The sequence below is a fragment of the Neopsephotus bourkii genome, unplaced genomic scaffold (assembly GCF_033783945.1).
Source record: "Neopsephotus bourkii isolate Nb327-2 ecotype Australia unplaced genomic scaffold, CSIRO-AGI_Nbou_v1 NB_388, whole genome shotgun sequence".
Lineage (NCBI taxonomy): Eukaryota > Metazoa > Chordata > Aves > Psittaciformes > Psittacidae > Neopsephotus > Neopsephotus bourkii.
This window is the reverse complement of record NW_026900893.1, coordinates 25,808-47,944: the sequence shown is the minus strand read 5'-3', so window position 1 is coordinate 47,944 and position 22,137 is coordinate 25,808. Positions and strand designations below refer to the sequence as shown.

The 22,137-nt window shown below is 41.0% G+C and overlaps 1 long non-coding RNA gene across 2 annotated transcripts in view; it reads left to right on the top strand.

Annotated features, from left to right (window-relative positions):
* Nucleotides 1-5,278: 5,278 nt before the first annotated feature.
* Nucleotides 5,279-22,137, top strand: part of LOC133210122 (uncharacterized) — a 39,125-nt gene continuing 22,266 nt past the window's right edge. Inside the window, exons 1-3 of one of the 2 annotated variants that reach the window (XR_009724866.1) lie at nucleotides 5,279-5,387; nucleotides 17,836-17,956; nucleotides 18,408-18,597. This is a non-coding gene — a long non-coding RNA (uncharacterized LOC133210122). Of the gene's footprint in view, nucleotides 5,388-17,835; nucleotides 17,957-18,407; nucleotides 18,598-22,137 lie in introns of those variants that run through there. The other variant, XR_009724867.1, reaches the window with a different exon arrangement.

Genomic DNA, 22,137 nt, shown 5'->3' with positions numbered 1-22,137 from the left:
TTTGCACTACTTTTATTCTGCATTTCTTAAATTTAAGATGAGATTATACTTTTTCACCATTATACAACCAGGCTCCCCTCAGTACCATGCTAATTCAGAAACTTTTGCCTTTTTGCTTCTTAGAATCAAATACGGTATTTGGACTGACGATGTGTTTTTCAAGCTGCGACATAAGGATGAAATAGATTATGTAGTTAAAATCGTAAACCAAAAAGCTTTACAAGAAATTACAAGCTGCAAAAAGAACACTTCAGCGCTTGCACTGGTGGGTCATTAGCACTTGTAGGTTTTAATTGCCTGTAAAATGGACACTCAAAAGTTGTTGACCAATTCTTGAGGAAACAGTTATAAATAGTAATTAGTTTTGTCATTGAAAACCAATGCCTATATAGCTATTGTTGCCCAGTATTTGCATTTAAAATATAAGCATTGTTACCTGCTATTTCCCACCATTAAAACAGAGTAACTTTTCACTGGAAGCAGCTCTTGGTTAATTGTGCATGCTGCTCACCTGTTTTTCAATCAGAATAAAAAAATATGGCAATTACCTGAAATTTCAACTTTACTGAATGGGGTAAATATAATGATTACCAACTCATGTGCGTATAAGAATAAAGGGGTTTGTTTTGGTTTGTTTTTTTTTTTAACAAAGGAAAGTAAAAATAGAACATCTTTTTACTGCTTTGAATTTAGGACACTGAAAATAATTTACAGCATATGGAAAACAATAATATTTAGCTCAGTTTCCTAATAGGCATTTAAATATATTTGCATAGATGTTAATGACTTGATACTTTACTCAAGAATACTTCCTCCTGGTTCTTCCTTTGCTTCATCACGTACAGCTTGTGTAACTTTTCAAAAAATCATTTCCTTGGGTAACTTGCGTGCAGCATACTAACACTCATGAGAGTAATACTTGGACTTCATTCTACATTCCTTTACCTCATGTGCGAATGTTTATTTCAAGATAAAGTTGCATGTAGAATTCTTAATTCATTATATAAAGGTGTGATTTCATGCCATGATAATAATGCTGAAGACTGCAGCATTATGTACTGTTTTGAATTTTTTGTGCTTCTTGAAACATGTACTGGAAAGATTCTGTTCAAAATTTGGCCAGTTAGGGTGGATTTTATAAGAGCGCTTCAGCTTTCATGTGATGTGCCCTGCACTTCATCCATAATGCTTCTGCTGTTTGTGCAGTTTCCTGCTTTTAGGTATCTGAGTAACAAATGGATTTAATCTAACTGGTAAAGATAAATAGTGTCAGCGAGTTCGAATGAGTTTTATCTTGGTGTACACGATGAATCATAGGACATGACTCATTCTTTGCTCTAATACTTGCATCAGACTGTAAGTTAAGGGCAAGGCCACTGTCAGCCTTCATGCTTCTGCAGAGAGGCTCAGGCTGAGCTCTGATCCTGTCGTCAAATTATGTTCTACTAACATAATTTACTTGAGTACTCGGATTGATTTATGGTTACAGACTTGACATCTCATCAATAGTTTCTTGCTTTGCCTCTCCTAGAAGAAATAACTGAATTAAAATAATTTGATACACACTATGGTCGGTGTTGGTAGGAACCAACCAGTTCATACTGGGGCTGGCACCATTTTCCCCCCAAGACAGTTACTCCATTTTTGGTGAAGGAAAACATACACAGTGCTTTTGAAAGACAGGATTTGCATTTGTAGCTTTATTGGATGCTCCGGCTCGGCAGAGAAAGTGAAATGTGTTGGGTTTTTTTGGGTATATCAAGAGTTTTCACCAATAGCCAGTCACTGAGATGATTGTGGTGTTCTGGCCTACAGTCTGAAAGTCCTCGCATGTCTAACCTTACTAAAACTCTGTTTCGTGTGTGCCAGTGATTTCTTTGGAAGTCTCAGTTGATTCAGGTAGTCTAGCTTACAGCAACCACTCACAGTCTCTATTGCTCACAAAATACGACTTTTGACAGGAATTGTGCCTAAATGTTCGTCTGGTGTTTCTTGGTTCATTTTCCTTTCCACTTAATAACCCTTAAGAAGCGTTATCCTTAAGAAATACCTCTTCCTTGCAAGACTGTTCTGTCATCCTGTCTTGTTCCTTAAAATTCCCTAAGTCTTTTAGCAACTTCAATAAATAGGATAAAGGCCCGTCCTGAAAAGATGGTAGACAAATAAGGGAAGGGGGATTTGTGGTGAGGTTTGTGTTTAATTGCTTTTAGCTCCTGGTTAATGGTTGAACAATGATCGTGCTAACAACTTGGAATGTGTGGGCGTCCTGGGAAGGAAGGTGGAGGCTTGCCAAAATACCTGGAAGAACATTTGAAATAGAAGAGGAAGCATAGGAAGGGCAGAAGCAAAGGCTATCCGGAAGAGATTAACTTTGCCCAAGGCTGATGTTGGCAGGGCAAGGAAAGACTAGAGGCAAGCAGCATCATGTGTGGCCCCTCAGGAGGTGGTGTTTTAAATTTGCTGTACACCACTATTTATAATTGTAACCAATCAAACATGCTTCAGTCCATTTTGCTATTCCCATTAATTTTCTTTAAACTCCTGTTTAAAGATAAGAAAAGTCATCCTTGAGTTCCTCTCTGTCCCAAATTGTTGCTTGTGTAAACTCTGCTGTTGGCAGGCAGAACAAAGACAAGGTTCATGACCTCCACCAAAGGAGAGGCTGTTTTTCTGGGGATAGAATACAGAGAGCTATGGACAATTAGAGCTTTTTTAAACAGTTACTTATTACAAACATTTTTTGGAGTTCAGGTTAAGGAACTTTTAGATACGGAAACAATAGGTGTTTAAAACAAGATACGTAATGTTGCTGCTGCCTTCTGCAGTTTGCTGAATTGTTTTAAAAATGGTTTTAGCCATGGTAAGTATGCTGTGTGATCAGTCTTACAGTGAGTAATTGTGTAAGCATTGGTAGTTTCGAGGTGTAGGCTCTTCTGCTACCCATCAATGTTCTCTCCTACTAAAAAAATCAGGAATACATTAAATGCCAATAGTATAACTCCACAGCATTTTAGAATCCTTAACCAGGCACTGTAAGACCACTGTTACAAAAGTAACTTCAGAAAAACATTTAGAGAACTGGGAGATGAAGTTTTTAAACACTCAATAAGCAAACATGCACCCAGCACAGTGTCAGCTGAGTGATCTGACACACACCTGGAAGTAAGGCTGAATTTCCACTCCTCATGCCTTGGTTCTGCCTGAATGCAATATTCTGTTATGTGCTGATGATTGAGCCTGCCTGTAGCTGACAGAAAATGACAAGTTACTGAACTAGTCCTTTCCGCCTCCTCCTCGGTTTTGCTGTTTGGAACTTTCAGGCTGCAGTTGTCACTTGAAGACCACAGTATGCCATGCACAGGCATGTTAATTATTAACTGTCGCTACAAGGAGACTTTTTCAATACAACAACTGGATGCAGTTTCGTATTTGCTGTCACTAAAATAGGTTCTTTCGGTGCCCAGCCTTCCAAAGTCCAGTGCCTTTGTGAGGAACACTGCCTTCTTTATCTTAGTTCCTGTATCAGGCATACTGCACACACATCACCTGCACCTAATGAGGAAGAAAACAACCTGAATTAGAATGCAGTGGGAATGTAGAGTATTTAGTGTCTGTCGAAAAATCATCTGCCCTTTCTCATCAGCAACTAACAACAAACCTCAAAACTTGTCAGTAGGTTTTGTGTCACTGGCCTGGTGCTGGGGGATTACTGATTTCAGAGGGGCTCCTGTGAGGTTTAACCACCTAAGAGAGCAGATAAGGAATTCCTGGTGACATTTAATGCTTTACAATGCAGAAGAAACTTGACTCCAAAGAATCCTGTCAGGGCTGCTTGGCCTTGTCTTTCTCATTTCGGCTGCAGGACATCAGTGATGCCAGAAAGCTGATAGCTGTGGAATGCCAGTCTCAAGTGCAGCTCCCTTTTGTAAAGTGAAGGTTTCGGGAACAGTATCGGTACGGCCTCGCATGGTGACACTTCATGTGCTCGCCTGGAAATGGAGCTCCTCTGCCTTCTGCTAATCTTGGGTGTTTCAGCTGTGAGTGATGATGTGAACACCCAGCTCCTCGGAGCTGCCAGAGCGCACCAGTCAAGTGGAGGGAAGTTGGCCATGGGTCTTCTGCTATAAAAAGCAGGAAAGAAACCGATCCAGAAGCATACGTGCAGAGCCACCACTGTGCGGTGGATTTTAGAGCCGCTTCAGAGGTCTTCCGGTTAGAGAAGTTTAGCTGGGCAACGATCCCAGGCTCCTAACAGAACCTGATGTAAACGGAAACATCACACAAACGTTTGTGCCGGTGCACCCCGCGAGCGGCAGCGGCCGAACAGCTCCGCTCCGGGCCCGCCGTGGGGGGCTTCGGGCGGAGGCGGGGGGCAGAGCTGCGGCCCCCTCCCGGCAGACGGAACGGGCTGAGAAAAGAAAAGCTGGGGGGCGAGGCGGCCGCGCCGCGGTGACTCAGCGGCGCTGAGTACCGGGCTGCGACCGGTATTTCCTGTTCTCCCGCCCGCCGCCGCCTCTGGGCGAGAGACAGCTTGAGGAGTGTGAGAGTGTGTGTGTGTGTGTTAGTGTGCTAGCGAGGGCCGGGGGCGCCGGAGGAGTCACCCCTCCCGACGGGGCCAGGCGCAGGTGGAGCCCCGCCTGCGGACGCGGCCCGGCGCCTGTCCGTCCGCCACTGCTGTACCCCCGCCGCCTGCCCCACCTGGGGGAGAGGCCGGCACCTGCAGCCGGACCCCGCCCCAGCCCGGCCGTGCCGCGCCGCCCCCGCCCCCAGGAAATCGCCCGACTCGGTGGGAGCGACCGCACGGGCTCGGGGCTCGGCTCCGCACTCACTCGGACTCAGCGTTGCTGTGACAGCCGTCAGGGCGGCGGGGACCTCTGAGGGTAGCGGAGGGCGCACAGTGCCAGCACCGGGCCGCCTCTCGGGGCTTCCCAGTTGCCAGACGCCGGCACACCGGAACGACCTCCGAGAGCAGGCGAGTACTCCCGTGAGCTGCGCCCCCCTCCAGGCCGCACCCCTGCATCCCTCCCTTCGGGCAGGTGCGGCGTCCCGCCGCCCCCCACCTGGCCCCGCCGCTGCCTCCGCTCCACGCTCCAGGGGCCGCGCTTCGGGAAGGGCCGCGCTGCGGGAAGAGCCGCGCGGGACTTCTCCCGCTCCTTTCTTTGTGTGCTCCGGGCTCGTCTGCCCCCGCTCGGTTGATTCCTCGGACGCACTTTGTCCGCGAGAGCCGGAGGGGGGTCTGCCCTCCCAACGCTTAAACCCCCGGACTGCCCCCGCGCCCCCCCCCTCCAAACTCTTGGAGCGCCCCTGGGGCCGGCGCACAAGCGGGTTTGGGCCGGGGATCGGCTTTTCCTAACGGGATTAAGCGGCTCTCGGTGACTTTCCCCGTGGTAAGTACTCTCTGGGAGAGCTCGATGCTGCGTGGAGAGCGGGAGCGATGTCATCGGGGGATCAGGGATGGTTTTACCCCGATTTTGACCCTCGGGAGCTGTGCACACCCGGAGGCGGGGGGCTCGGGTCTGCCTTTCTTATACACAGAATGACTGAAGTCTGTGTGTTGGCACATCCCGAGTGGATTCCAGCCGTGCCTTGGGCTTTGGCTAACTGGGTCAGGGGAAGTTTCTAGTTAACAGGGAACTGTAAAACAAAGGAACGGGCAGTTCCAGGGGCCAAATGCTCGATCGCTCCTTAAAGTGCTTTCGCATCGGCCTTGTTTGCGGTGCTGTAGCTCAGGTACATCAGGTTTGAATTGTGGAGTGTTAAGGTTGATCGACCAGCGTTATTAGGCAGCTCTGCACTTACTTTTCCCCTACTTGAAACCTGTGCCCTCTGCATATTTTTCCAATGTGAAAAAGTACATACTGTCTTGAACATACCTGTGGAAGAGTCATACACTCATCTGTCAGATTGGTTATCTGAAAACTTCCATGCCTCCAATGTTGCTTTCTAATAATATCTCACTTTAAACAGCTCGAATCTCTGAATAATCTGCTCCCTGGCTTTGATCTATAACCTGGTGTTGAACCCAACAGCTAGGATGGTGTTTGAAAGCACTCAGCCCCACAGCTGTGCTCCTACAGAGGCCAGCAAACGTCTGCATTGCTTTAATCTTTGGCTGTAGTTATAAGATGGGATGGTTTGAAACAAATTAAAATGACTCACCTTTTATTTTGCTCAGCAGTGTTTTATTTTAAAGGTTTAGGACTGTGATTCAGCTGTGGTTCAGAGAGAAGAAAACACAAGTGCTATGACTGATAAAATAGCTCCTTTTGTTTCTGAAGCATTCATAATCTTAAGGATCCGTCTGTAAACTCTTCCAAGCTCTGACCCTTGTCAGGGTCCATGAGGCCTGCATAGCAAGGATCAGGTACTGGACAGCATGGGAAGTTTGCTTGTGTAAGTTGATATTCATTGCTAGATAACCAAGCTGCTTGAAGAGACTTTGAAATGCATTTAGTAAGCATTGTATGCCATTTAGACTTGGTAGGATTTATACTTAGCTTAACCTAGTGTTTATGAGGGCTTTCATCAGGCTTTTGGGGAAGCCTTTTGCATGTATTTGACTCTTCAGTGAGTTTACTGTTATAATTGCTTCCAGGCTGCTATATGCAAACACCTTGTATGCCCTGAACATTGCATTCAGGTAGTGGTAGTGACTCCTCTTTGCAAAAGGAAGTCACTCTGGCTTGGTGGAATTGCTTCTACCTTCAGTTGCATTCTTCATTGCTCTGTATCATAGTGCCAATAAAGGCTGCTGTTCTCAGAGCCACTACACTGGTTTTGTGAGACTGAAGATGAGTGCTGAGAATTATGCAGTGGGGTTAGGATGATCCCAATACTTTGCATGAGCTATAATCTCAACAGAGCTCTTCAGAATGAAGCATCAAAGTAATTAAGTGTCTGATACTTTTTTTTGTTTGCTTAATCCCCACTTTCCTGGTTCAGTGCCTTCTAAGGACAACCAGGGGATCTTTTCTAGTGATTAAAATAATGTTTAGGCACTGACATAGTTCACAAAATGGGATGTCTTGTACCTTTATAAAAGCTGGATGCTTGAAAGCATCAGAAAGTTCCTAGATCGTGAAAATCTGGATGCTTGAAAGCAACAGAAAGTTCCTGGATCACAGTAATTCTCAGCTGGGGAATGGCTTAATATTTCAGGATTACTTCAAAGCTGCATTTAACTTGGAGCAAATTTAGGTGGCAGATAGCATTTGTGTGTGTTTCAACAGTTACCAGCGTTGTCTGTCTCCAGAACTTCCTTGTAGGGTAAAAGAAATCTCTTGTTACAAGACTGTTCTCTCTTAATTGCTGAAATAACAGTATTTACGTTCTCAAGGAGGGTGTAACTTTTGTCATGCCTTGGCTGCATCAGTTCCATCCTGCTGTAGTAATTCTGGTATCCGTCTAATTCTAACAGGGGGAAGCAATCATGATACAACAGCTACACTTTACGGAGTTTAGATGTTTTCAAGTCTGATTTATTTTCAAGCAGGTATGAAAATACTGCTGACAAAAAATATATCGAATCTGACAATTATTACTTGACATCAGCTGCATAATGTCTGTGAATCCTAATCCCAAATTGCAGTGAATTTCTGTGATTTTTTAGAACTAGATTCCTCAAAAGTGAGATAATCTATATGTAAAACGAACATTTATGGCAACAAGCAGATAGGGCATAATTATAAGGCCTGTCTTCAGTATGGATCTTGCCATAGTGAAGAATGTTTGCGAATGGTGACTTACTTACCAAAAGAGATTGCAGCCCCCAGCATGAGTATGACTGGTTTTGTGTGGCTGTGCTGTCATATGCACGGCAGTGCATGTTGTCTGTCACAGTTAAAGGTTTGGTTTCAGTCCCAGACCAAGGAAGTTATTTGGAAATTCCCAGATAAGTACTGAGGTTTAATTTCTACACAGATTTCTCTCTCAGATTCTATGACAAAATAGAGCTGCTCAAGGGCAGGGTGCTTTTCTGTTACCTGAACCATCCTCTTTCTCAGGAAGGAGCAGCACTGTACTAGATACGTATTTCTGCTGCTATGCTTATTTCTTGTCCCAGAGCCTTTGGAGCCTTCTGTTGCTCTTTATTGTCCTTTTATCAGTACCAGGGTTATCCTGGTCCTGCCGCAGAATTTTTATTTTCTGAATAGGTAAATTGTGATTTAGAACTTAATGTTATTATGTGTGTGTGTGTGTGTGTGTGTGTGTATTGCCAAACAAAGCCTATATTTAACAGTAGAGGGCTGAGGTGGTTTTGTTGTTTTACTTAAATAGTGTATAATCAACACAGGTATTGACTGCAGTGTAGGAATTAAGCAACTTCATGCAGAAGTAAAGACCACATAGTTTCACAACCTAGACTGTTAATGTTTATGTCATTTTATAGTTGCTTTGTTGTTGTTTTTTATTTTCTTTTGATTCAAATTATTGTTTTCTGCAGGTGCCTGTTGCTAGGGAGTGTTGTACATTTCTGTTCTAAATGAGAACGCAGACTGCGGCAACTCCTTTCTGTCCAGTGTTATGTGACCCTTTCAGATGTGAATGTATTTAGGATGCTTATTATCCAAGCCTGGTAACAACCCAGTGAGCTGTGGGAGGTTTGGTCTGATATATTATATGGCATCTGCACTGGTGTATATTCATCAGTTGCAGGTTTTGTTTTTAGGAAATGTGAGCTACCTAGGTCTTCCTGAATTGAGGTCAGCGTTGTCATTGTGCATCTGAGTGTTGGATCCACATGTAACCATGGCTTCTGATCTAGGAAGAAAATGAAACTCAGTGCTGTGTTTTCATGTGTAATGGGAAAATGATTTATAAGAATACTGTGTGATACAGTAGTAAGGCCAGTAAGTGTGCAAGCTACAAAAAATATAAATCCCCTCTTATTCTGGTTTTCCCCAATGCCTGCTCCATTTCTGTGCTGTTGTCTTTGCTTCTGTCTTACACCAGCTTTCTCAAAAAGCAGAATTGCTTTTGAGAAATTTTTTTTAATTCTCAATGCATATTATGGTATGGAGATTATCTCAGGTGTGGTCTATATACATGTGAAATGTAAGATTTAGGATGTCTTCTTAGGTGTGGGTATGTTTTCATTAAGCTAGGTCTGAGTTCAGTTATTTTAGGCCATTTTGGATTTTTCCTCAGAATGGCTTAGTAATATCTCTCCCCAAAGTGTTTTGTTATCATTACTGTCAAATAAAACGAACTCTTTGACATCAGCGTGCATTGTATTGATAAACTGAGCCTGAACTCAATAATGTCTGGCTCGGCTTCATCTAGACCAAGGTTTTGCATATTTCTTAGAGCTATTTGTTTCTAGCTTTGCTGCCTTGGTTTTTTTTTTTTTGTGGTTTTTTTCTTTTTCCCCCTGTTTCTCTCTTTTTCTTTTCCCTCCCCCTTAAGAGACATTAGAGAAGACCCCTAAATCTCTCCTGCACGTCACTGTTAACAGCAAGGCTGTCAGTAGTCTGGCTTGTGCTCTCTTTTCTAACATCTGCTTCATCATCTAGCTCTGCTTAATAGCCAGCAGATTTGACTGCTGGTGTCTCTAGCCTCCTTAACACAACTTTGTGTAAGCTGATTCTGAGAATCTACAGGAACATATGGACTATTCAGGCAGTGGGCAATCTCTTAAGGAGGGGCTAAAAGCAACTGCAACCTGTGATGCTGTGTGAAAGATGTTTCCGGGTCCTTATCTTTCTATGAAATCACTCCGGTCCCCATGCCCCCAGTCTCATCCTTGATGCTCCTTTGTCTCAAGATTGTTTCAATGGATCAAGATTGACATACGTATTGATTGATTTTCGGTTTTCATTGTTTTTTAGCTATATGGCCCAAATGAGGCACATATGTTTTGGAAGTTAACAACTGTCTGTCATAGTTGTTCTTGCAACCTGAGAAAAAATGTGTAGGAAAAAAACTTTTTCCTTTTGCTTTCTTCATGAGAAAATCCTTTGGTCTGTGCATTTTATATTTTTTTTTTCTTTTGAGATATGAGAAAGAACAGGATTTTGTCACCTTCCAAAGATGGAAAGTAATTTGTGGCTATGTTGGGCAATGGTTATCTCCTCTGTGGGTGGGTCCAAAGTGACTAAAGATGTGATCATGCTTGTGTCATCAGTTTACATGAAGTATGTTCTATATCTCATTAAGGGGAGTATGACTCTCTTCTCATCTGTCAAGGATTAGAGCAAAAGGCATCTTTTGCTTTGACCTCATAAATGTTTAATGCGGAAAAGAGTTTCTGTCATTCTTTCCCCATTTCTGGAAATATTTATTGCTTTCCAAATCATCCACTGTAATTGAATTTACAATTTTTACAGGGTGACTGAAAATAAGGAAACTTCAGAACTGCTTTTGCAAAAGTCATCTGTAGAATTTCAGCTGGTTTGAAATCATTGCGCCAAGAGTGAAACATCAGTGGGGTTTCTCTTGCTGTTTCAGCTATGGAAGCACAGAAAAGAGTAGGGAGTTTTGGAACGGAGAAAGAAAAGCTGGCAGTTTTCGTGGAGTCCTGTTTCCCTATAGCCAGTCTAGCATGGTAAGGCCATGACAAGTGCTTGAAGCCTCATGGCATGTTGCCACAATGTGCTGTACCTGTTTCATAGAAATGCGTGTAACTGGTTTTTCTGTGTTTGGTAAACTGATTAGTAATTAGTGTGAGAGATTCATAGGGAAAAAGATTAGTGGAGAATACCAATATAGTGAATAAGCCAAGAATCTTTTTTAGCTGAACTGTGGGGTGGTTTCTTACTGTTGTCTTTTGAAATTTGGCTGAGAAGCATGAATTCCTGAGGTTGACACAAATATTTTCTTACACCTTAACTCTTAGATATTTGTTCACTTCTGTGTTCCCAGATAAGAAAACTACACCGTGTTCTTTCCAATAAAACTTGATGTCCATTCTTCCTGAAAAAATACAAAGCTGGAAGGGGAGTGGATGGTAACTCCCCAACAGAAAGCAATGGAAGACTGCATGTTTTAGGCTTTATGTTAGTTCTGCAAAAGCCACCCTTCTCTAACAAGAGATGTACTAGCACCTTTGAATTTCTGTTTTCAGATAAAGCAAAAGGAAGTTCAGTTGAAGGGCTGCCACATAAGGAGGATGTGGAGCTGTTGAAGCAAGTCCTGAAGAGGACTGTGAAGATGATCTGGAGGCTGGAGCACGTGTCCTATAAAGACAGGCTGAGAGAATTGGGTTTGTTCAGCCTAGAGAAGAGAAGGCTCTGGGGAGACCTTAGAGCAACTTCCAGTGCCTAAAGAGACCTACAAGAAATCTGGAGAGAGACTTTTTACAAGAGCTTATAGTGACAGGGTGAGGGAGAATGGTTTTAAACTGAAAGAGGGGAGACTAAGGTTAGATATTGGGAAAGAAAATCTTCAGTAAGACAGTGGTGAGACACTGGCACAGTTTGCCCAGAGAAGTTCTGGGTAATCCTTAAGGCCCTTTCCAACCCTAAGCTCTATGAATGCTGGTGCAAGGTCTGTGTTAGAACATGTGTCCTGTTTTACTGTGAATTTAAAGTATACAAACGTGGATTGCAGACAATACAGTTACAATCTGAGTTTTGTAAGATAAAGATGTGCAGGGTAATCGCATAACTGAAAACATGTACTACATTTTAGGTTATTTCATTGATTAGATATTAGGAGGAAATTCTTCACTATGAGGGTGGTGAAACAATGGCACAGGTTGCCCAGAGAAGTTGTGGCTTCCACATCTCTGGAAGTGTTCAAGGCCAAGTTGGATAGGGCCTTGAGCAATCTGGTGTAGTGGAAGGGCAGGTTGGAATTAGGTGATTTTTAAGGTCTTTTCCAACCCAAACCATTCTATGATTCTGTGAAGTTGATAAACTGTGAGTCAGTCCTTCTAGCTACCAGGAGATTTCATGAACAATTTAATCAAAAGCAGTGCTTGGGTGTAATGTGTGCTTATTGTGTGAGCTTGGCTTTTCTGTGTACAAGAGCAGTTGTGGGGTACCTATTTTAGTAAGAATTTATATGCTTTGCCCAGAGGGACAAAAGATGGACCAGAGCTGCACCGAATGCTTTTTATACTTTGCATAGGTTTTGAAAAATACTTTGGGAAAGTTTTTGCAAGAACTGTTAATTAGATCTGTAAGGGGAAAATCTAGTGTTAGAACATTGTTACAGGGGAGAGGAGGGATGGAAAGAAAGAAGTAGCAGAACTTCATAGAAGAAATTATGGCAGTACTGATCTTGATACCAAAACTGACTCTGAGGAAAGACTGAATCTCATATAGATTAAAAAAAAAATCGGTGTTTAAGTAAAACTGCATTTTCAGACTGCATATTCCTTACATATCAGCATGCAGCTATGTAGGTGAAAATTAAGTTTTTTCCCCTCTGACAGTTGTTTCTATTGGTATTCTGTGAATCTAAAAGATACTCGATTTTATTTTGCTCTTCCAAGAGCAGTCTCACAGATTATTATTTGGTAATAACTTGAAATAGTTCCATGTGTGCATATTTAACCTACAAATGTGAATGAATACTGAACACCAAATACAGGTAACACAGGATTGTAAGTAATACAGGAGCTGCAGTGGTATACAGATATTGCAAGAGCTGATTATTCTACCAAATAAGTAATGAAAACTAGTGGGTTTCATCTTACACATTTCTAAAGTAGCATAGAATGTTAAGTCACCCCAACAGAAATAGAGATATGCCTAATAATACTAGGGAATAATTAAAATGCACAGTTCACAGAGGGAATTGTGGCTGAAGTTTTCACTCTTACTGTCCCATCTGTTCTTTTTACATTTTTATGTATAATACTGCTTAAGTATGTAGTATTTATGTAATATATATGTAAATAATTCATATTTTACTATCTCAGATCTAAGTAGCATTACAACACAATTTCCTTAGTCTTTTTGCAATCAAGTACGTCTCTCTTAATACTGCAGTTTGACAGTACTGCAGGATTTCCAAAATGTCAATGTTACTTCAGCATGTACATCTGTCTCCTCCTTTGTAGTTAGTGCCTGAGGTCTTTGGCATGTACAATTACTTACCTCATGGCTAGAACGATTTTGACATGGGAAGTGTTTTTGGCATTGTGTGAGGCATATTTGAATGACAAGTAGGCATCATAATGGAAGTCTCTTGTCTTTCATAATGCTGTGCAAGCCACGTATGGAAATTTGTCCATGCCTGTTCTGAACAGATCAGATAAATCTCTTGTAACACTTCCCATGTACAGAGCTTTGTGGTGCTGAGGAAAAAACTTGAAACAAAACCTGTTGTTGTCCATCACAGTGTCTAAAGCAGTCTCAAGTTTCCTGTGCAGATCTCTATTATTCTCTGGTTGGATTTTACAGAGGAGTTACCTAGTGCTCCATTAGCAGTTGAAAGATTATAGACAGTGGAGATTTAGCAAAGGATTAGTCAATTGGAGAGTGTGCATTATCCGGCCAGGCTTAGAACTGTGATTGTCTCTTCAGTCATTTTCATTAGTGTCTTATTCAAAGATTGAGTTACATAACAGTGACGTTTTGGGGAATCTGGTAGGAGTTTTACTTTGGTTTCTCTCTCCTAATAAGTCCCCAAGCCTGGGAGAGGAAAAAGCTTTACTTCTATGCTTCAGACTCACATCGTGTTTTAAAAAACATGAGGGAGAAGTGCTAAGATAAGTGAAGAGGCATGACTTCAGTTGCAGCGTCTACATTTGGATGATAATTTAACGTGGTGGAACTCTTGAGAGAGGCAGGATGCGGTACAAGAAATACATAACTATTTTAGAAGCAGCGATAGGTATTACTCCCCTTAACAAGAGGGAACTGCTTCCTGAGGGTAGACATGCAAATCTGTGGCAACATCCAGGGTAAGTGTTAAAAAAACAATCAGTATGTACTTACGGGAAAACCTGTCCTCACCTTGATACATGCAATTTTAAAACTTGTTAGCAGAAGAGAGTTGAGTCATTTGTAAAACATTTAATCTTTTTTTGTACCTTCCAAATGGTGTATCTTCTGCAGCTGTGGTTGAACTTGGTGGTTTCTTTGGAGATTTATGTGTCCTTCTTGTCCTTGACCAGTAGAATAAGTAGGAGAATGTGTTGTTTCCAAATCAGAAGTTTGCTAAAGAACACAAAGGACAAGCAGGTGTATACTCAACAGAATGAAAATAAATGGTTGTTTTGTGTTTGTTGCTTCCTACTAACCTGGTGCGCGTACATGTGTGTTCCCCTTCACCATCATTTAAGAAATATATAATTTTGTCCATGACAGAGCTAGCACCTTCTAAAAGTGGAAGATCACTTTTCTCTGTGTGTGCAACTGTTGTTCTTTGACAGGAAGCAGGAGTTCATCATATTTAGGAATACTGTTTCCCTAAAGGAAAGCTTCAGTTATTATGAGAGAAGTAAATTAATGCTACTACTGTTCAAAATGTGAAATACCAAGCATTCTGGTTTTGTTAAAAAAAAATTGAGAGTGCTTTCTTGTATCAAACAACTTGATTATTAGGGTTTGGAAAGTTCTTTCTGTTCACAAAGGTTTCCCTCAAAAACTTAAACGTGTGAAAGGGGATTGTCGCTCTTTCCCACCTCCTCCTGTGTAAGTAGCATCAATAGATGATGCTACTTCTTCACAGCCCTTCTAGTCTCTTTGTTGTACATTAGAATGCTTTTCAGACATTGCAGAGGAGTGCAAAATGTCAGAGGCTTTTGTTCAAGCACAATTAGTGTTTCTGCTGGTTTGGAATAGTTTTATGTTTAGTAAGACTTCAAAGAAGTAACATTGACTGGCTATAACTGAACTCAGATTTGTCCTGTAATTTTTTCACAAGAGCACTTCCTCTTAGCAGTGGCAGCAACAGTAGAAGCAATTAAAATGCAGTTCACCATATGATTTTTTTTTTTATAGTTTTATCACCAAACGAGCAAAAACTAGTTTAGAATATATGCTGGTGCCAACAGTTTCCACCCTGTTATGAATATAAGTATTCTTTAAGTTGGTCCTAAGTTTCTTATACTGTGTTAATGAGTACTTGTAGGGCTTTTTGTTAAAAATCTGTTGTTAGTTGTTAGTACAGTGTATTTGGACACAGGACATTGTAGTGTCCTAGACTGTGACTTCCTTTAATTGTTTCATGTAAGTTATCTACATGCCAATCTGTTTGAATTTTGCAGCCACTCTTTGCATGTTGATTAAACGGTACATGACTGCTCTTGATACTTTTGAGAAGCTGGGTTGGAAAGTAATGGTACATTCCTGCAAAATTCCTCTTTGTTTTCAAGTAGGTTTGTTTGGCCACAGTCACAGCTTGAAACAAGCTGTCTAAAAATGAAACTTATTAACTGTAGTATTCATTATTTTTTGTTTTGTGACTGGGACTGCTTCACTTCCATCTACTACTGAGTGTAAGTCATTATCAAAAGTGCAAAAGACACTACCCTGTTAATATTTGGATTTATTTCCAGCATGCTTTATAGGGCATCTCCCTCCTTTCAGGAAGGGAGAGGTTTAGTTAATGTGATTGTTGTGCGCACTTGGAATTCCAAGCTGGTTAAGACGTATGTGGATTATGTTTGGGTTTGCCATTCCAGCCATTTCACAAAAGCAGGAAAGGTGTTGTCATTGGACTGTAAGAGGGATCCCTTTTATGTTTTCATTAAAACTTTCAGGGAACTAGAGGTTGGTAACCAACAATTGTGGTAAACTGTGAGTTGAAGAAAAAGCACTGTTCTTTTTTTTGTAGCTGCAGAATGCTTACTCTGTATAACTGGAACAAGCAAATTAATAACTGACTTTGCTAAACATCAGCTTATAGCTTGACTTCTGGAGGTACCCTGTCACGCTGCTATAAAAAAAGTGGTTTAGAAGTGTGTATGTGTTGGGAAAAAAAAACAACAAAATATGAGGCACCTGCCAAAGCCTAATACTGAATGCAGGATATAGAGGTCCTCATCTGTCATTATCCCACTGCGCAAATCCAGGTGCATGCTTAACCTATATGCTTCCTTTATTTCTCTTAGTCATCTCTTCAAATTAAAAAAAACCCAACATTATTGTGGTGCTAGCTTCAGTGCCATCTCTTGAAAGTTGTGAAAATTCTGATTAAAAACCCAGGCTAAGGTGCTAAAGAAAGCCAGAAAGGCAAATACTTTGTTTTGCTAAGGCATTCCTTTCCATTTCCATATGAAAGGTATTACAAAGTGTGGGGTTTTTCTACTTCCATTTTCCTTGGAATAGTGATGAGATTTCTGTGACAAATCAGTTTTCATAACTTTTGGCATCTACATGCAGGGGCAAAATGATGGCAGAATAGTTTTGGATTTGGCTTGCTTGTGTAACTTTACTGCAGCTTCCAGAATAGTGTTCCATGCACAGCCTGAACAATAAAGCTGATGTTTGTTCATAATATACAGCGTAGCTCTTGCTGCTCTTTATTGTTCACAGAAACTCGTATTAAGCATCCTTTTGTTGTGCGACTTCTGAAATCATGCCTTGATTTAAAACAGCAGTTGATTACTTTCAGAAAGATGCTTTTATGCTGGAAGAATCAGCAGGCAGGGGAAAAGACCTCCTAGCTTCACCAGTGTGATGTCTGGCAGGTGCTTACATTTCTTAAGTTTTTAAGAAGTTCATCTGCAATGAAATATAATTTTAAAAATATGTTAGAAGTTTTATATTTGCTTTTTTAATCTTGGACCTCATTATGATTCTGCTCAGGAAAAAGGGGGTGCCGCACACTATGCATCAATAAAATGTGGGGTAGACTTGCAGATAATTGGTGAAGTTCTGCAGAATTCTTTCAGTATCTCTTACGGCTCTCCTGCTACCTATAAATGGGTAATGGAGTATTAACAAGACTAAAAGAAGCAAGCAAACACCACCACCACCAAAAAAAAAACAAAACAAAACAAAAAAAACCAAACCAAACACCCCCCCCCCCAAAAAAAAAAAAAAACACACCAACTAACCAACAAAACCCCCCAAAAAACCAAAACCAAAGCCAAACATATACACTGGAGGTAAAAAAAAAAGTTAAGCCAACAAGTACAGCTAAGATATTCTTCCAGGGAAGTCTCGCTCTATTCCTTCTTTGAAGATGGAAGACTTTGGAAAGGTGTTCTTTGAGAGGAATTCAGATGATCAAGATGCATGTTTGTTTTATTTTAAAAACAAAGCCCAAAGAGGAAACCCTAACCATTGGCTTCTGTTTCTATTTCTGTCAAAAGTTCTTCTTTCATCTTAGTTAAACCGTCCTTTTTCTGTTTTCCTACATGGGATAATCAAGGGCTGGGACAAGAGATGAAATAGAGGAGGAGCCCTGTGACATGGATGCCAAATGGAAGCTAACATACTGCTTGTACAGAAGAGGGGTAGCTGAGGCCCCTGAGCAAGGGAAGGAATTGAAAATTACATTGGGAATTGCTTCTTTTCTATCATTCAGTAACTGTTAAGTTACCAGTTGAAGTAATGGAGTGCATGTATCTGTACCTTGAGCATAACCTCAGTAAGAACAATGTTCTTACCAGTTTAACTTTGTACAATTCAATGCAAACGAAGCCATCACACTAAGACTAAAAATGCATTGCTGGTTGCTGTGCAGGTTTGCACGAATGCCTCATGAGGATAGTGACTGAATGGAAGTTTGCAGTATTGCTGCAAGTGTAAATATTGCTGAGTGTCTCCCTTCTTTAAGTACTGTTTCCACTTGATTCCCAGGAAAGCTAAAGCATGCCAAACTAACCAGGGATGTGTATTTTATATCTTCTTTATATCTAGGACGTCAGTGTCCCAGGTTTCACAGTCATTCTTTTGTGATTATATATTTCTGAAATGAAACTTTGTTTTTCAGGGAGCAAACTACTGCACTGCCATCTCCTTGTGAGTGGGACTGGGAGCACAGCTGTACATCGAGCCCAAAGCGTCTCACAGAGAGTAGACAGAGACATTCAAAAATCATTGTTCCTCAGAAGGTACTAGTCAAGTTTCATTAGTTAGAACTGGCCATTAGTTTAAAACAACAGATTCTCATCATGTGCTAGCCAGAATGTTTGTTCTTTTAGCTATGTTTTTTAAAGCTTTTAAGAAACTGTGATTAATAGATTAATATACTGAAATTGGAACTAATTCTTTTGGACTCCCAGACTAATTAGAATGAGCACGTGTACATTTGCTGAAAGCTTTGTGATCTAGAACAGGCCGCTAGAGGAGGAGAAACTCCTGCAGTGAACTCAGTATTCTGCTAAAGTAATGCAAATAATAATGCGCAGGACTGTACTGGTTCATTTCTTAGTTAAACACTGGTAAAGAATGGATTTAATCTGTGGTGATGTCCACAGGAGATATAAATATTTAGTATGGATTTGGGGATAAATAAATTCAAGCAGGGAGGGTAGTATTAATAGGAATTGCTTAGTGACTCAGTAGAGTCCTGGGAAACAGAATAGCCACACAGAGGGAGAGTTGTTTTGCTGCATATTTTCTTACAGTGTATCATTAAGGTAAATGTAATCCTCTTGGCATCTCAACTTTGCTGTAGAAACCTTCTCAAATGCTTCCAGAGAGAATATTAAATGCATCCTTAGTTTTATGTGTTGGTGAAACATGCTTGGCTTGTTTTTTCTAAGTCATTAACAGATGACAATTTTAAGAGAGCTAAATGTTTTTATGGTGGTGTGTCACAGAGCTGTAATTGACTTCTATTATTGAGAGATTAATAGCTATTGCTGCTTTAGTAATTTACTTTGAAATGTGGAAATCATTTGTACTGGCTTTCTAATTTGTGATACACTTAATCAGATGTACTTACCTGTTAGTTCAGTGTTCTGGGAGTGAGGGGAGAGGATGCTAGATTTATTAATTTTAGATTAATCCAAATATTAATTTGAGATTAATCCAAATCTAAAGACATGATAAAAAGGAGGGAAAAAAGTCTTTATATAAAATAACAAATAAACAGGCCCTGTTCACTTAGGGCACTGTGTGTGGGAAAATGCAATACAAGAATATTAGTGAAGCATAGCTTGGCAGCAGTGTCCCAGTTGAATTCTCCAGCAAGCTCTTCTGAAAAAGAGAAACTTTCACGGATATGGTATGGTATGCCAGCCTTATACCAGGGAATGTGGGTACTTGCAAGATACTTGCAAGATACTTCCTACAAGATACTTTCTTAGCAAAAGAAACTCCAGAAATAAGTATCTTCTAGTAGAAACTAGTAAAGCTGCATCTAAACACCTTGCCTGTGGGCCCTCAGGGATTGTGGAACTGTCGAGTGAACGGCTGTGTCTGTCTGCTTTTTCCCTGATGATTGTTACTGTTCTCCCTTGGACTCTGACCAGCTCATTTCGGTCCTTCCTGAAAAACAGCACTCAAAAGTGAGCATAGTACCTCTGGGACCTTGCTATTACTGAATAGGGATGCAGAACTGCTTTGTTTGTTAATGAGCTCGTCGGCAGGAGGGTTGCCATTATAAATAGGATGGAGAGAGGCAGAGCTTTGAAGCACAGATTTAGTGTTCTAAAGGACTCAGTTGGCTGAAGAACTGCTGCCTGGAGCTTTGTTTTTTAAATTAACCTCTGTATCAGAAAAAATTAACAGGGAAGTTTTGTGTATGTTATGTCTTGCGTATTCTGCATATTCTTCTGCTTGCTCTTAATAAGTATAATGATCTCCATGAGAATGGGATCTTTGTTTTCTTTTCTGTGTTACCTTAATTTGAGCCCTATCGGTTACTTAACTTGGTAATGTTTTTGATGTGGTAGGGCTTGACTTCAAGTGAGGGAAGGCACATAAATTGCTTAAAGCAGAGGATTGTTTCACAGCCTTGAAAAGAGTAACCAAGAAGCATGGAGAAGACAGGAAGGAAATTAGATGTAAGCAAAATGTGTGTTCAGACAGAATGTGCTCAGTGCATTGCCCTCCTTTTAAAATGAGCAAGCTGGGGGTGGGGAAGAGATTTTTCTTTCAAGTGTCAATATGCAATTTTTTATGGTGTTTGAAGAGAAAAGCAGTACACACCTGTGTGATTTGGACCTGTTTAAACTACTTCATTATTTCATTCTTTAGAATAGCAATATTAGGGATTTTTCAGCTTCTTAGATTAATAGAGGTCAAAGTGTTTGTGCCAGAGAAAGTTGCTTCAGTTTTCATAGCCTGTACTCTAGAGTCACTGTTAAGTGCCTGTTTCACTCCCTAGCAATAAGTCATGCTATTTCATTTGCTTGCCTTATCAGTTTAGTTTTTAAAACACTGCAGTGTAATTTAAAACATTGTACAAGTGAAAATGTGTTTAGAATAAATAGACTGTGTTTCTTATTCACCCCACTATAGTTTTTATTGATTATCAAACACCTCTGCATATTCTTACACTACTTTCTATCCTGTGAAATGTGCTATACAGCTGTGTTTTCTAACTCACGTATTCTTTGCAAAGTAGCAACAACAGAACAAGCAGTCTTCTGGTTTTAGCAGAATAAAGTTGTGATGTATGAGACGTAGTAGATTTTGAGGAAAATAGACTATATTACTGTATTTCATACTGTTACTATCTCTAGTGTTTTTTCTAGTTGTTCAGCACATAACAGTGTTTGCATGTTTTAAATTTTGTTGAAGTGTCCAGGTAAATTTGTATGTCTAGGTTTAGCAAAAAAAAAAAAATAATCTTACAATGAGAACATCAAAATAGGTGTCCATATGAGCCAGAGAGGATCTTGTACTGTTGATTACCCCAGAAGAAATTACATGAAGTGGGGGATGCTGTATATGTTGCTCTCTGTTTCTTCCAGGGTCATCTGTGCTGTCTAAAATAACATCCTTAGAATTGCTGCTTTGAAACATGTAAAGTGTATATAGCTGAACATCCCTAGACTAGGCCAGAGATGGCCACCATACCAGACCTTGCAAGCTGCATACGTACAAGCTGTACTTTGGAAGTGGGGACAAGGGGCTGGATAATGAACATGTCACTCTGCTTTAAGCTGGCACCTGAGTCATGCAGTAACCCAGGAATGATAGGCTAATTCAGGTGGAAGGGGACCTCAGGAGGTTTCTAGCACAACCTCTTGCCTAAAATGGGGTCAGCTGTTAGATCAGAACAGGTTGCTCGAGGCTTCAGCCAGCCAATGTTTGCAAACCTGCTAAGACAGAATCAGTACAACCTCTCTGCACTGAGTCCCTGGCTTGGCTACTTTCATGAGGAAACTTTTTTCTCCTTACATACATCTGAACTTCTCTTGTTTGAACTTTTGCTCCTAATCTCCTATCCTCCCACCACGCAGCACTGTTAAGAACCTGGCTGCATCTCCTTAGTCTCCTGTCAGCACCATCTTGGTAGCACTCCAAGGCATTCACTTCTACATATGGAAACAAGTGCAGAGATAGTATTCATGGCTTCAATTCTTCAGTCTCCTCAAGACAGATATCACTGTGCCTTATGTGTGCTTAACCCCAGTGGAGAGCTGCACGTTTGAACCACATGTAGCTCCTGAGCAGTTAGAAAGTCAGAGGTCAGGTACCTACACATCCTCTGTTCCTGAATGTTGAATCTGTTAGAGCCCCGTTTACTACCTAAAGAAGCAGATGTAATTGGATTTATGAATCATTTAAGTAGGACTGGGCTGACTTGTGTGATTCTGCAGGCTGATGAAAAACAGCAGTCTAAAGAGATTGCCTGGAAGGGAAGGGGGAAAGGTTGTTTGGCAACATGGTATTTTTAGAAACTTCTACAGTGCCTTTCATCAGAGAATCATGAACAGTTGCGTAAAAACAAAAGCAAAACTGACATCTCTGTACAGACAGTTCCACAACTGGACAAGCAGCCTACATTCCCAGTATCTCTTGCTGAAATCCATTCTCAGTTTTTTAAGGAGGTTGCCTATTTGTGGTAGTAACAGCACTACTAAGTGTTGAACTTTAGCATTTAAAAATAAAACAAAACAACCCAACAACAAACAAAACACCCTGTTTGTTAGAGTGACCAGTTAAAAGGCTTGATGGTGGGGAAGAGGCAGAGAGAACCTGAATATCTGAGAATCCTGAATTGTTGGAGAGAACCAGCAATCTTGGTTGCTGCAGGCAAGTTGCTAAATAGCCTTACTTAGTTGGCAGGAGTAACTGTGAGAGGCAGCTGCTTGTTTTAAATTTGCATCCTGAAGTG